This window comes from Eutrigla gurnardus (assembly GCF_963514095.1).
Source record: "Eutrigla gurnardus genome assembly, chromosome: 20".
NCBI lineage: Eukaryota > Metazoa > Chordata > Actinopteri > Perciformes > Triglidae > Eutrigla > Eutrigla gurnardus.
In genome coordinates, this window is record NC_139931.1 from 7,545,742 (window position 1) to 7,559,719 (window position 13,978).

The 13,978-nt window shown below is 47.3% G+C and overlaps 1 protein-coding gene across 2 annotated transcripts in view; it reads left to right on the forward strand.

Annotated features, from left to right (window-relative positions):
• rai1 (retinoic acid induced 1) overlaps positions 1–13,978 on the forward strand; it is a 48,491-nt gene that overhangs the window by 1,077 nt on the left and 33,436 nt on the right. The window lies entirely within an intron of this gene.

The window sequence follows — 13,978 nt, forward strand, 5'->3', positions numbered from 1 at the left end:
AGACGAGGGGCTGGTGTGCAGACACACACACACACACACACACACACTAAAGCACACTCTCCCTTTCCTCTGACTTTTTCTCCTTCACACACACACACACACACACACACACACACACACACACACTCAGGCTAACAGTGGGTTTCCTGCATGATGCAACACGATGAAAGGAAGGTGATTATCATGGAGATTGGGAGGTGTGTGTGTAGAGCAGGATTCAGTGTGTGTGTGTGTGTGTGTGTGTGTGTGTGTGTGTGTGTGTGTGTGTGATGGTCATCAAAGGGCACACTGAGATTGGCAACCCATTGCTGTGGCGAAATGAAAGGTGAAAGCTCCCTTCTGTGTCTGTGTGTCTCTCCCTCTCCGCCTTCCTTCCTTCCTTCCCCTTTCTGTCCTTCGGTCTCAGACCAAAACAAACACATGAGGTCAAGCAGAGGATGAGAGAACAACTGACAAAACAAGGCAGAACGATAGGGGGATTGAGAAACAAACAGCGCAAATTAAAAGCAGATAAGGAGGGACGAGATCATCCGGAATCATCATCTGGTCATATTCCTCCCCGCGTCCCTCTCTTCCTGGTCATTGATCCCTCCCTTTGTTTATATCCGATTTCTCAAATTAATCCACGCGCGTCACGACCACCACGCCATAAGCCTCGAGTGCCCACCTAATTGCCCCGGAGGCTCATGGTTATTTACTGTGGGGGGTTATTAGGCAGACGGGGGGGGGGGGGAGAGAGAGAGAGAGAGAGACTGCTTTGTCCCTCATTAAAGAGGAAGTGTCACGAACGCAAGCGGGGCTGCAGGGGAGCGACCGGACCATCGCCATTAAAAGTGCACACACATAAACACAGCGAGGCTGCTAATGAATGTGGACACTCCACCTATGACTCATAGCGGCCCTTTCTATCCGTATTGGATGACGATCCCCCGTTTCCTTTCATACAAATGAGCCAGTCTCCCCTGACATCATCGCTGTCGTTAATATACATAAATATATAGAACAAATCATCGTACATGATACAGATTTCACCTGCTAAGGGGAGCAACAGGGCGCCCTCTTGGGAAACGTGCAGGTGGCATGTTGGGATATTGTGCTTTGTGCTGCATATTTCCACATACATTCCTCATTAGTCAAATTTTCAATAAGTAATTGGCGAAAAAAAACCTGTGTCCTCAAGACCCCCGGGGACCCGGGACCCCTTAATCAGCTGCCGAAGGGGAGATCCGGATTTGCTTGTACATCTTAAACTGTTATGTGTTTGTGCTTTGAAATTTCAGTTGAATTCGATTCTAAATGGCCAGAAGCCAGGTGTGCAATATTTTTTTGGCGATAACAGCACGACTTTGATGTGGAGTCCTTATCACCGGAGCTGGGCTCGGCTATCGCACGTTTAAAAGCGCTCGCTCCGAAATATGGACGGCACATTCGGGTTTCAAAACCGTATCGGCCCCTAAAATAAGAATAAACAAGTGGGAAGCCGTTGTGAGGTTTAATCCCACGGTGACCAAAGAAAAATAACACACTCTCTATTTTTTTTTGTTCAGAAAAGTTATAAGCTCCTGCCTTGTTGTTGCCGATACGCGCATGGATCGTTGTGGATTATCCGCCGCGAAAAAAAGCGCACACACGGATAGCGGCACATGCTCACGGAAACGTGTAAACACTCGGTGGTCTGCGGCATGATGTCACACCCGAATCCCTCGTTCAAACACACACCGACGGCACAGAATGCAAATACTGGTTCTTCCTCTCCTCTTTCCTCCCACATCTCTGCATCCACACACACAGAAACACAAGTGTAAATACGAAAGCTGCTGCTGCTGCATGTGACACACACACACACACACACACACACACACACACACACACACAACACACACACACACACACTGTGTATTTCCAGGAGCTGGAGTGCACCGTGAGAGGGCGGGTACACGCTGTTCCAGTGAACAGTAAAGCACGGCTGCTAACCTAGATCTGATTACACACGGTAGCTCCTCACATGTGTGTGTGTGTGTGTGTGTTCATACATGCGTGTGTCTGCACTTGGGCCTAATGCAGTTTGCAGGTAATATGTTTTTTATTGGACTAGCCAGGACAGTGTCAGGGGCAGTGTGTTTGTCTAGCGAGGGCTGATGTATTTCCCTCCGTGAGAGGGAGGAACATCGAGGGAGAGAGAGAGAGACGGAGGGGGGGTGATGGAGAGGAAGAACAAGGGGTTACTGCGGGGAGGAGAAGACAGAGGTTGTGATGGGGGGAGGAAGTGAGGAGGGGGTAGAGAGGAAGGAGGAAAGGCTCATCTGTATGCTGGTTGCTGTGTGCGGCTTGTTTGATCTGGAGGGAGTACTTAGTGCTGGATGGTGGGATGCTGCAGAGTGGGGAAGGCAAAAACAAGGTTCCTGCAAGAGTGTGTGCATGTGTGTGTGTGTGTGTGTGTGTGTGTGTAATTAGGTGCGAGGTGTTGGTGCAGCACTTTGCTCATTAAAAGGATCTGGCTGCGGTCCAGCTCTGTGCAGTTCATCAACTGTCCTTCATGTCTCTCATCCTCTTCCTCCTCTCATCATGCGTCCTCGCCTTCCGTCTACCCTCTCTGTGCTTCCTCCTCCTCGTCCTCTTCCTCCTCTCATCCCAGCATCGCTGCAACAAAACACGAGCTTTGCACTGGTGGTCCTGATAGCTGGAAAAGTGTGTGTGTGTGTGTGTGTGTGTGTGTGTTGGGGGGGGGGGGGTAAGGATGTCAGGGCGGCATCTTTCATTGCTGATGAGCTTTCGATCAAATGTGCCCTCATTAGAGTCGAATATATAATGCTTGTAAAAAGATCAGTAATCCGAGAACGAAGGCGCTCATCAACGGTGGACGAGTGCTTTTCGGGGAAACGTTTGTTGGTGAGACTGTGACAAAAACCCCACATCTGCCCCCAGTGGGGCAATAACACATACAGTTGATTGTTAACCGTGCAGACTCGCAATACGTCTGGAGAAACGCATAATCAGGGCTTTCTTGAAGCGACTTCACACTCTCTCACTCTCACTCTCTCTCTCTCTCAAGCATATGGTGAATGATATCTGCTTATTATTATTAAAGTTTTTGGGGGTGAGTGTGCAATTGCGGGGGCAAGTTTTATTCTCCCGCACAGCTGCTCGGCATTTTAATCTGCAAACAAGGCCGTAATTTTAGTTGTGGAGCACTTTGAGAGACTTGAGTGTGTATCCGTGTGTGTGTGTGTGTGTGTGTGTGTGTGTGTGTGTGTGTGTGTGTGTGTGTGTGTGTGTGTGTGTGTGTGTTTCTGCATTCAGCTAAGTGAGTGCCTTGCTAAGTAAAGCCTGTCCCGCTGCTGTTTTAGCCGTCTGCCAGAAAGGCAGAGAATGAAAGGAGGGAGAAAGAAGAAACAAATTAGGCAAAGGAAGAAGAGAGACTTCAGGGGGAGCGAGATGAAAGTCACACTGGAAGGAGTAAAGAAGAAGGGCAGGGAGGCAGATGGAGGAAGCAAGACGAGACGAGGTTAGGGGAACAAATACAGGACCGGTGCCAAAGCAGAGATCAGGAAGCTGTAGAGGAAGAGAAAGACAGATTGGGGGAACAGAGTCGAAATCAGGAGAAGAACAGAATGCCATATGGATATTTTGAGCAAAATGGAGGGAGCGGCTTAGTGTCCGAGATGCAGATTGGTTCGTTTACAAGAGAGAGAGAGAGAGAGAGAGAGACAGAGAGAGAGAGAGGTGTAGGAACAGCCATTAGTCTGCGACGGGACCAGGCAATTGTCAAGCATCATACTGGAACCAGAAACTGTCACCAGCTCTGTCTCTCCTGTGTTCTGATCAGGCAGCGACATCAGTTCTTTTTGAAAAGTTTTCTACCCACCTACACCCCCCTCCTCCCTTCCATCAAACAGCTGCTGGAGTTACATAATCCGGAGAGAAGCGTTGAGAAAAAGCGAGATCAGAGACAGAGACGGTTTAGAGGAAACCAAGAGGGAGAAAATGTATCCTCCGCCATGATATAATACACAAAACGCCCACTACAGCCGGAATTATGTGCAGACGAACATAAAGCCGTTTTTCTTTCTATAGCACTTGGACAATTATGCTGCTTATGTTATCATTGACATAACGATGTCAGCAACGATAAAACCCTCTGACCCCAATCCATGTGTTTTGTCGGCGGATGTGGGTTAGAATAGAATAGAAAAAGCACTTAAGGCATAGCTGGATGTCTCTCATCTCATCATAGCTTTACATTTAGATATAATATAGAACGCCCTTCATATTCCCTCATACCGCCTTGAATCGCCTTTCAAAACTGCCATTTATTAATTCATTATGAAATTAACCTGTCAACCAGACGAGCTGCAGGTAACGGAGGGGTTGGAGCTGAAGTGCCACCAGGCAGGTATGAGGTCAACATGCCGAACGGCTGCATAAACATTCCTCCTTCACACACACACACACACACACACACACACCTTCTTGAACTTTGACCTGTCGTTAACCAATTACAGCACGGCATCGCTCGCATGTTTTATTCCTATGGACGCCGGCGTGAATGATTTTCACAAAACCGTCACGTCCCCTCCCGAGTCCCCCGCCGAGCGCATTAGCCGTACCCGACAGTGCTGTTGCTAGGTTGCACGTGCGTGTCCGCTTGCATGTATGTGCGAGCGTCTGCATGTGTGTGTGTGTGTGTGTGTGTGTGTGTGTGTGTGTGCGTCTTGCCTGACTGCCTCCGTGCTATGGACACAAAGTGAGTTCTCTGCCTGTGAATTAGCTTCCATAGCAACCGGCGCCACACAGCCTGCCAGCCAGCCAGGCAAGTCAATGAACGGCGCTCTGGAAGTGGGCACAGGCCCGATGCCAAAATGTGGGTACGGTGGGCACTCTGGCGATGCCGACGGGCACAGACAATGGGGCGTTGCTGTGGTGATGGGAGGGCTGATGCTTGGAGGGGGGCTGATGCTTGGAGGGGGGCTTCAACGACGCACGTTGGTATGTGGATGGCACACAAAGTCAAAAGCGGCGTTCGGTGTGATAATGGAGCTGCTCTGAGTGTTTGACGCTCCTTCAGTTTGTTTTCCTACTGTTTCTCTTCCCCCATCGCTATTTTTGTTTGCTGCTCAGAATCTCTCCGCTTTTCATCCCCTGTTCTCTCTGTTTGCTTTCCTTTTCTTATCTCTCTCTCTCTCTCTGTTTGCTTTCCTCCTCTCTTCTCTCATGTGTCTCTCTCAGAACGAGGTTGCGGCATTGCGGAGGTGGGTGTAATGCGGGGGCAGAGGAGATTTTTTTGATTTTTTTTTTATCAGTGTTGTTGTCAGAGCCGGCCCATCACCTTGGAAACACACACATATGCATCCACACACACACACACACACACACACAGACACACACAGACGGACACACACACACACACACACACGTCAAATGTTAACGACTAACAAAACAAAAAAGCCTCAGAAAACGGAGCCGATAATACACAAGTCACACGGTGAGCTGTGCTCAATCAACCAAACACACTTCCGGACAAAGAGCACCAAGTGAGGAACATAGCAACGGCCGTGGCTCTGACGTCAGCAACGGACTTCACGTTGGCTTGTGATCTAGATGATAGCCACATCCCAAGGCGTGCTGTTCAGTTGCCCAGACAAAGGGGCGGGCGGGCGTATATTCGGGATCCGGCTAATTGCTAATGTTTGCATGCAGAGAAACACATGAAGGAGATGCTAATGACCTCTCGCTCAGATGTCTATCGACTGACCTAGCCGTAGCCATGGTAGCCAGCATGAAAGCACACACACACACATATTACCACACAAAACACAAAAGTCACCTGAGGCTGAGATAATGGATAAACCTGAGCCAAAATTTTAAATTTAATTAAAAATTGATATAGCCAATTATCTAACTTGTGAGGATGTATTTTTTCCATGGTGAACAAAACAGAATAAAAAAACATAAGAATAGAGCTGCCGGGCTACTGTGTGCTTAAATATCGCTTCATTATTATACTTAAAATCACTTTTTGTGAAAATTAAACCTTGTGTGTTGCGTCTTTACACAAAGAAGGGAAGGAGAAAGAGAAAGAAAGAAGGAGTAAAGGTTGCTGAAGCACCTGGGAGAGCGTACGAATAGTAATCAATCACACACACACACACACACACACACACACACACAGAAACACACACATGGGAAAATGTGTGCAAAGCGCAGCTGGGCTGTGGAGAAGCCATCTGTAATGCCGCAATATAGCGCTCCATGTGCACGAGTGTGTGTGTGTGTGTGTGTATGTGTGTGTGTGTGTGTGTGTGTGTGTGTGTGTGTGTATGTGTGTGTCTGTGTGTGTGTGTGAGGGTTTGCGTTCGCTCTCGTGGTTGTGACTACATGCATGTGCATGCAAGCAAAATCAAGATCAAGTCCCAATTCACTCAAGCGCGTCTCTCCTCATGATGGAGGAACAAGTCACACAGGCCTGGATTTGCATGCATCACACTCTTACGCCGACACATGCATGAACAAAACACACACACACACACACACACACACACGGGAGGGGCTCATGCATAAGCATTGACTCTCACCTGCAGCCATAGGCTACATGGCAATGCATACTAAAAAGGACTGGAGAGCGGGGCAAGGAGGGAAGAGAGAGATGGATGAGACAAGGGAGGGATGGAGTGAAGGATGGATGGTTGTAGAGAGAGAGAGAGAGAGAGAGAGAGAGAGGACAGTGACAGGGGTTTGTACGGCCGGAGAGATCTGTAATGAGATCTCGGTGAGTCAGACAGGATGCCACGCACTTATCCCCGCTGGATAACGGACAGGCGGCAGGGGAAGCATTAGAATGCATTAGCCTAGCCGGCTAATATCACAATCCGTGTCAATGTTATTAGCATGATCTAAGACTCTCGCACACATCGATCTCCCGGAGAGACAACCAGGCGAGTCATCTGGGTGGTGGGATTAGCTAAGGCTAGCAACAATTCACAGCTACCTAAGCAGTCCCCCCCCCAGCATTCAATTAGAAATTAGAATAGGTTAGCGTCGGCCCAGTGTTGCTGTTAGCATGTTAGCTTGTGTCAGAGAGTGAGTCACGGGCTTTAGCAGAACTTTAAACATGGGAGCAGTCAACAAACCCTGGGCTATCTCCGTGGCCATATTTATTCATGTGGTTTGACACACACACACACACACACACTCATAATAAAATCTGACAAACTGGCGAACAAGTGCAGCGGATTTTACTTAATGTCAACAACGTCTGTGAAAAGATAAAAAAACAACACAACAATGAATTGATCCTAACAACAAGCACAGCATTCCTCCGTTGTCTGCTTCTCCATTTGGTGAAAGCAACAGTGGCCAGCTGTTGATGATGATTTCGTCTGTTTTTTAGAAATTAGTCTTTATCACTGTGAGACGATTTTTTTTGTTGTTTGGTTTTTCTTTAAAGTGTCAAAGTGTGAAAAATGATTGCAAATCTCCGTCGCTGTCGGTGAGATCTAAATCAAATCCATCTTGAGGGCAGATATAATTGAATAATCAATAAATAAATAATAGTGTGTTTGCATCTACTTTTAATGAGCTACTGCAAATATGTAATTATCGCAAATACTATTTATGCTACGCGGCTACAAGGTCAGCTGTAGCATGTTGGGATAATGGGTGAACCCTCCCAAGTCAACGCCTTCCCTTATCCTTTAAGACGATCAGTAATTCTTTCCTTTTATTGATTTGGTTGCTACTTTGAGAAGGCACGAGGGAGAGGAAACGGATACCATCCCATCATTCTGCCTCTCTTCTCACACTCCCCCTTACATTCGTGGCGCAAAAAGTGGTAAAAATATAAATATATATTATTTTTTTGGTATCTCCCCCCTTAACAGATCTTATATAGCATTCTGCTTTGCAGCCTCCTCCCCCTTCATCCCCCCTTTCCTCTCTTGAGTTACCCCCATCTCCCTTTCTTTATCTCTTCTCTCACTGCCTCCATCTTTCACTGTTTCTCCCCGCTTCTTCCGCTACCCATCTCTCTCTCCCCAGCCTGCCTTTCTTTAACCTTTTATGCGCTTCCTCCCCCCCCCCCCCCCCCTTCCACTTCCTCTGGCTGGTTTACACAGACGCTTCTCTCACAGCGTGTCTCAGCTCTCCGTCTCAGTCTTTCCATCATTCTCACCGTCAACATCCCATAGTCAACCACACCTCCTCCCTCCCTCCCCCTTTTCTCTCCTCCCTTCCTCCCACTTGCATCCGCAGCTCACATCACATCCGCAACTCCAACACCAATCTTCTCCCCTTTCAGCACGCTACCCTCACCCCCTTTACACTTCATTATTGGGTCCCTTTCTTTTTTTTTTTTTAACGCCCTCTATGCCCCTCTATCTCACTTTTTTTAGGATGACTCATGATTGCATATTCCCGTCTTATTCGAGCAGGCGTACACCCCCCCCCCCCGGTAATAAATTCAGCGTGCATAATGTCATCGTCAAGGTTAACAGCTGAGGTGCTAATAGCGAGAGGATCCAGGGGTTGTAGGTGCTGCGGAAAGACTTAGACGCCCGTACCGCCTGGTGGGTATCAGTGGGTATTTCTGGGAGTGGAAGTGATGTCATCGTATGACCTTTCATAAACACCATCAAGGGGGAAAAAAAACACTGAAGGGTAATTGATGATCCTCTAATCAAATGGTAATTATTGTCATAAATGTTTGGAACTGAAGGCAATCAACTGAGGAGAATTGCATGCTGTTCTAGCTTCAGCCCTCTATCTTTGTCCCCTCGTTTATGTTCATTAATGTGAAGAGCCGCCATTGTTCCATGGATAATTCATTGACATGCATGGCAGCAGCTTCCATGTGTTTGTTTGCGTGCGTGTGTGTGTGTGTGCGTGTGTGTGTGTGTGTGTGTGTTCGCCACGGCGTACGAGCAGATGCAAAAGGCATGACAAGAAAATAACCTTCCCTCCCTCCCTCGTCTGTAGCGATGACGAGACGCCTCTTTTGCACTCTCCCTTCCTCTCCCCCTCTATTTTTATCATCTTTACGCCGCCCACCGTCGCCGTCGCTCCCTCCATCTCTCTCTCCCTTCCTCTTTCTCTCTCTCTCTCTGTCTGTCTCTCACTCTTTTGGCCTCTCTGTCCTTGGGTGTCTGCAGCCAGCTGTGTCTTCGGGCCATTAGTGCCCCCCCTCCCCCCCTCTCCCCTCCCCTCCATCCATTTTCCCCATCACTGATTCCTCCAGCAGACCTCACCCCCTCCCCCCCCACTCTTCCTCCTCCTTCCTCCTCCTCCTCCTCCTCCGTCCCTGTGACCACTGGGGCTCCATTGTCACAGCAACTGCCGATAATAGTCCCGTCCTCGGTCCGGCATTCTGTCACGCCACTGCACCAAAATCAGACGGCAGATGTTTGCGCAGACACATCTGTAAACATCCTCCTCCAAAGACATACATGAACACACGCTGGTCATAGAGCAAAAAAAAAACAACAACACTCAAATCTATTAAAACAACACTAGTAACCACACGTCAAATTTTTCATATAGCACACATGGTGCTATCGCAACATGCCCACGCCCACGCGCCGAATCTACACCGTCAGCATCCTCCCCTTTCTGTTTATGTAAACATCTTGTTGTGCGGCCGGTCTCCAGCAACCGCCTCCCGTCGAATGGATAGTTATTGCGCTGCATAATGTAGTGCCGTTTACGTGTCTAACCCCCACCCTCCGCCCCCGTAGAGTGCTGATGCTGAGAGATGGTGTTCGGCGTTCGGACGTACAGAACAGGAAACAGAGCAGGTTGCCTTTGAGGAAGTGGGCTACGGGTAGCGTGTCCCACTGTACCGGGACCTGGGTCGGCCACATGCCATGCAGAATTGTTGTTAATCCGCCATCACCAGAGTGAGACAAAAGAAATCAGTGTGTTTATATTTCTGTGAATGAGCATGTTTAGTAAGTTCAATGAGAGCTTTGAGAGTTCTGTAAAATAGACTAGACTAGAATAGACTTGAGACTGGGTTTAATATAGAACATTTTTAGTTTGTGAAGCTATTTCTAATTGCAACTTCATCATTGGACTAAAGACTAGGCTGGAATTAGGAATTTAGATATGTGATATAGTAAAGTCACATTTTGGTTAATTCAGAAAGGTTTTAAGGTGGACCAAACAATTTCTATGTAACTGTAAACTGTTCATATGACCACAGTGCAGTGCAGCTCACAGCGAACTGGGACTCACATGCATGAGACCCGACTAAACTAAGCAGAAGCTTGGGTGACTTCATTCTCTGCTCACGACGCCATTACTCCTCTGTATCTTTACACAGCAAATTGTTGTTTGCTTCTATATTGATGCTTTACATACCAAATTTAGCCGGTTAAATTGGTATCTATCGAAGTAATAAAATACTCAATCTGACGTCTCAGCATATATCATCCAACCTGTGCTAGAATAGATGAGACTTGACCGCACTAAAGTTCTGACAATCCTTTCTTTGATGAAGGATAATGCTTTTCTGAATTGTGCCATTTTCTGTCTTCTTGTCTGAATATTTCCCTCGACGTCTCTTTTCTTTCTCTTTTTAAATGGACGGGCAGTTTTTGTGTGTCAGTCATGGATGTATGCAGGATATTTAAGTGCGTCTGCTGTGTGTGTGTGTGTGTGTGTGTGTGTGTGTGTGTGTGTGTGTGTGTGTGTGTGTGTGTGTGTGTGTGTGAGTTTGGTGTGGTGATGGAAGTGTTGGAGGGGCATCAATTCTGACAGCTTCAGCACCAAACACACACACACACACACACAGTGTCTCACACAACCCATTTAGGTCCCTTTTAACCACTGGAGGACAATAAAAATGGGTCATCCAAAAAGGGGGGGGGGGGGGGGGGGGTGCACTTCCAGGCAGACTTATACACAAAATGATGGCCCATTGCATCATCTGCATCCCTCTTTCCTGTCAGCTAACACTCCCCCCTCCTCTCCCCCACTTCCCTTTCTCGTCCTTCCTTCCTTCCTTCCTTCCTTCCTCCCTTCCTTCCTTCCTTCCTTCCTTCCTTCCTTCCTTCCTTCCATCCATCAAGCCTCACCCCCTCCCCTTCCCCAAATCTCTCCCTCTACCCTTCCAACCACTCTATTGATTGAGCCATTCAATATCCGGCTGTAATTCAACTACACTGTTGCACTTGAATATGTAAACGAGCCCATGGGGGTTGCCGGTGCTGTTGTTGTCATGGAAACCTCTCATCACACTGACACACACACACGCACACACACACACACACACACGGTCTCCTTTGGGGTGAGGAAGGAGAGACAAGGTGAAATGTGTGTGTGTGTGTGTGTGTGTGTGTGTGTGTGTGTGTGTGTGTGTGTGTGTGTGTGTGTGTGTGTGTGTGTGTGTGTGTGTGTGTGTATGCGTGTGTGTGTACTGTGCTCATGTGAAACTGAAACTTTGACAGTGGCATGAGAATTGACCAGGGCTAAAATGACCTCACTGTACCCTTGGGTGTGTGTGTGTGTGTGTGTGTGTGTGTGTGTGTGTGTGTGTGTGTGTGTGTTTGTGAAGGAGATGAATACTGTACGTGTCCATCGCCTGGCCTTGTGGTCTTTGAAGACTCCCCCCCTCGCCTCCCCGTCCCTCCCTCGCCTCCCCGTCTCTCTCCCCCCACGTATGTGCAGCCCCTCTAATCGCACTGACGGGAAGAGCAGCACTCTGTGCAGCTTCTGCCACCATGCATGCAGAGGGAACACACAGGAAACAAAAACACATGCAGAATTAATACACTCGCCGTGTTTTTCTCCTTTAGTACACACACAACAGGGAACTCTGACGACACGGACAAACACACACACTCTCTCTCTCACACACACACTCTCTCACACACACACACACACACACACACACACACATCCTGCTTCAGTCTGAGCCAACACTGTTGTGTGTCATTAATGCGCTCCTCTCCCTCTGTGCCACTGTCTGTCCCTGTATGTTGCTTTGGGGACATTTTTAGGTCACAAGGATGTTACAACAATCTGTGTGTGTGTGTGTGTGTGTGTGTGTGTGTGTGTGTGTGTGTGTGTGTGTGTGTGTGTGTGTGTGTGTGTGTGTGTGTGTGTGTGTGTGTGTGTGTGTGTGTGTGTTTACCACAACATGCATTTGTGGTTTTAGTACACAAGGAGTGTGCATGCCACATATAATGTTCTTTTTTCTTTAGAATTACTTTAAAGCCCCTGAAAAGTATTTTAATTCATACAGAACAAATTAAGGGTTGAAAATGCAACTTATTCGTTATCATTTATTCTAAATTTAGAATGTAGGATGGGCTGAGTGTGATTTCTCAGAAAACAAAGCCAGCAACATAACCAAACAACCCCAAAGACCATCATCCCGTTTTAATTCAAACGCTGCGAAGCGGTGCACGCACATCAATCTCTCGAAGCAGAAGCAAAACTATGCAAACGCTGGCTGAAAAGTGTGTATTTATCGAAGAAAAATACGTTTCCGGCGGCCTTTAAGTTCCTCATCACAGCGATGATAACGGCATCGGAGCGATTGTTTAAAATCAATGCAACGCTTTCTCTCCGTCTCCCTCAACGGATAAATTATTAATGCAACTCATAGAAGCAAGGGCATTTATCTGAACAATAATAAGTTGTTTGATGATGTGGTTGGGGGTTAAAGCGTTCAGCTGGCAGCCGGGCTCCATCCTCCTCATAAACAATGACACTTCAATTTGGGTATGAATCAAGAAGGAAACATCCCCCCAAAAAATCCCTCTCGTAGTGGTTTTTGTTTGAGCTCAATTTTGGGAGAAAGTGGAAGGCTTGTTGGGCATATCTGAGTGAGTGCATGCATGTGTGTGCGTGTGTGTGTGGGTGGATGTATGTATGTGTGCACACCGCTAGGCAAATGAGCTCGTCAGTATGCGGCGCAGGTCTCTCTCTCGTGGAAGGCAGATGACAGTGCAGTGATTGGGCTGATTTCGCCGAGGACGTGAGGGGAAATCTGAAGGCTGCCTCGGGGCTCAGGTGCTTATCACCTCCCCGCACACACACACACACACACACACACACATCTGAATGCATGCGCATACACACGGAGATGCTCTGCGGCTAACTTTTGCGGTCTACCTTAAAGCAACACAAATGCACGGACAGCATATACATGTGTGTAGACGTGCACTCTGCTGCGTCGCCTTATTGCGAAGTTAATTATCAACATTATCTCTGTCTGTCTGGCCACACAGGTATGTGTGTGTGAGACCAATTATTATAGCAGGGCAGGTGGTTAAGAGGAAATTAGAGTCTGCGTGAAGGTCTGCGTGCACTTCCTAACAATCATGCACAATTAATCACAGCATAAGTGGCGTTTAGTGTATCACACAAACACACAGGCTGGCAAACAATACTCATTTTGGATACAGGCAAGATGGGAATTTGTCATAAAAATGGTTGACATTATTGCAGTAACATTCCTGAATTGTTTTGTTTTTCCGAGACATTCTCCGGGTATAAATTCTGCTGCAGTCGTCGAGCCGCCGCTCGCTTATGCACAAAGTTTTGGATGTTTTGAGATCTTGTTTTATCTGTCTTCAGTGTGGCCACGTTATATATACTGCGATTTCTGCTTTAATGTGAGCTTATCAAGGGAAATCCCCCACGTTGGAAGTATTAAAACTATAATCCCGAGTCTTAAATGGCTTGAAAAAGTACGTGAGTATAGGGTGGTATCTGCAAATTCATCAAGCACGCACGTTTTTTTAAATAATATGCAGCGTTTCCTATGAGATGTATGTTTGTCAAGAAGGTTGTTCAATAAGGAACGCAAATTGACTTCCAAGTTGTTTTTTTCCGAAGCCGTCAGAAAAGAAACAACTGTTATTTCAATAATCCAACAATTCAATATAATATGCTGTGTTTAGTGACACAAAAAGTCAAAGCTGTGCTCTTTAGTCCAGTTGAATCGAGTTCACCAACTCGATTCACAGATTCAGATGTG